Below are 2,500 nucleotides of genomic sequence, written 5' to 3'. Positions count from 1 at the left end.
CTATTTGGGCAAAATGTTGAGGAGTTGTTGGAAATGACAAAAGGAACAAGTGATTACATTTTGGTGGTGATCTGGATCCGGGTTTTTTTAAAATTATTATTTATAGATTCTTCACCATTGCAGACACATTTAGGCCGCATTTTGACATTCCAATTTTTCAATGCCACTAAAACAAGGCAGAAAGACTTGAAAAAAATGAGAGTGTAAAATACAATAGTCAAATGTTCTATAAAACTGCTTCCTTGACAGAGGTCTGCACTCTCTGAGTGCATTTCTAGTTGTATTGTTTTTTTCGCTCTTTTCACTGACTCCATCCACTCAGCACACTATTATACAAGCACGCACGCAACGCAACGCACGCACGCAGGCACGCACGCAGGCACGCACGCAGGCACGCACGCACGCACGCTCATGTTTGCTGGTCTCCTGACAGGCGCGTAAACAAGTTCATGAGGGATTGTGTGCATGTAAGGTGACATGATACTGCCGTGTAAAAATCTATTTTAGACCACAGCTTCCACCAGCTGCTTGACACCGCTTACATAAATAACACACACACACACACACACACACACACACACACACACACACACACACACACACACACACACACACACACACACACACACACACACACACACACACCGCCTGGCCCCTGTCACTTTGCCTTGCTGACGTATTTTGACGTTTCAGCATCACACAGTTCACATGCTCTTCTAGATCACAATCAAACTCGCACATGCATGCACGCACGCACGCACACACACACACACGCACACACATGCACACACACACGCACACACACACACACACACACACACACACACACACACACACACTCTCACACACACACACACACACACATATGCAATAGCATATTGGCAAGTGCAACCTTAACCCTTGTAAGGTGTTTGGGTCTTTTGGACCGTTTTCAGTTCTTGCTTGAGAAAGACAGTATGAATTCTTATTCTTTCACATTGAGATTCACTAGTGAATCACTAGTGAATATAAGCTTGATGAATTTTCCCTTCTTTTGTGTTTTGTCTATAGGCCGGGTCTAAAGGACCCGGACACCTTCTGTGCAGGGCTTGACATTACATTTTTTTCACCCACCGGCCACTGTGGCTAGTGGTTTTCCAGAGTCACTAGCCATTCAGATATTCCACTAGCCACAGATTTTATATTGCTTTTTTTTTCTTTATCATGATGATGTACGTCTAACTTCAGAAGATGTGGTGCCAAAGCAAGATGATTTCTACAAGGAAGTATATCAAGCAAAAACAAATCAAGCTCAGCTTTTCTTGAACATATAAACAATTAATACACAACGGGCAAACAACAGAATATAGGGCATGATGTGTATGTCATACCAAGGAACAAGCTGCCAGCCATATTGGCTAGTAACACTGAAAGTATTACTAGTCAAAGCCAAGTTTTACCAGCATTTGGCCGGTTGGCAGGTGCCAGTGTCAAGCCCTGCTTCTGTGTAACAAATGTATCCATCCCTCATCCTGTCTCAGGGCCTCAAAGGCCGTGGTCTTCACCCTGGCACTGGCCCCATGGCCTATAGAGCTTGAAAGTGACGTCACTCCCCCCGATTTCATGGGACCTCAACGGCGTTTTTAGCCGAAAATCGTAGCATGTAATCCAATGCCGGTATTAAAATGATATTTCGATCCCCTTCGAGTTGTGCCACGAGCTCCATACTGTATATGTTGTTTCTGATATTTTTGCTTAATTTTTCGTACAAACCCCCAAACTTTTAAGAAAGCTGTGTTTCTTCACATTTTTCATGCCGAAGGCCTCGGAACAAAACATTGATACTTCTGCATGAATAATCTTTATCTAGCCTCTTAAACAGCATATTTGTAGCCCAGCACACATAATGACTAAGATCAGAAGATATTTACTCGCAACCATGTTGTTAGATGGTCAGCTTAGGTCCCATGAAATAGGGGGCAGGACTTTCAAGCTCTGTCAAGTCCCATGACCTTCAATATGCATCGCTGTACTGTAAGTATGCATGAATATTGAATGGAATGGGTATGTATCAAAGGATAGATCAAGCACAAAAATAAGTTATAATATATAATTAATATAATAATATAATTATATTATATATATATAATTAATATAATATATAATTAATATAAGTCCAGTTTTGATGCCTTCTGAAAATAATAATTATGACATATCTCTCTCTCTCTCTCTCTCTCTCTCTCTCTCTCTCTCTCTCTCTCTCTCTCTCTCTCTCTCTCTCTCTCTCTCTCTCTCTCAGAGCCCCATCCCTTTTTAGGGGCTGCAGGTTTCGCCTTGGCAGAGTCCCATGGAACTTCCAAGAAACTTCTGTATGAATATGGAATGAAATGGATACAACTGGATCAAAGGTTGAATCAAGCACAACTTTGCCCAGCTCCTCAACCCCGCCCCACCCCCCACCACACCCGTCTCTCAGGCTTCACCCTTGGCAAAGGCCCCAAATTCCCACGGCCCACACTCA

This window comes from Engraulis encrasicolus, chromosome 1 (assembly GCF_034702125.1).
Source record: "Engraulis encrasicolus isolate BLACKSEA-1 chromosome 1, IST_EnEncr_1.0, whole genome shotgun sequence".
Taxonomy (NCBI): domain Eukaryota; kingdom Metazoa; phylum Chordata; class Actinopteri; order Clupeiformes; family Engraulidae; genus Engraulis; species Engraulis encrasicolus.
The sequence above is the reverse complement of the archived record's forward strand: the minus strand, read 5'-3'. Positions refer to the sequence as shown.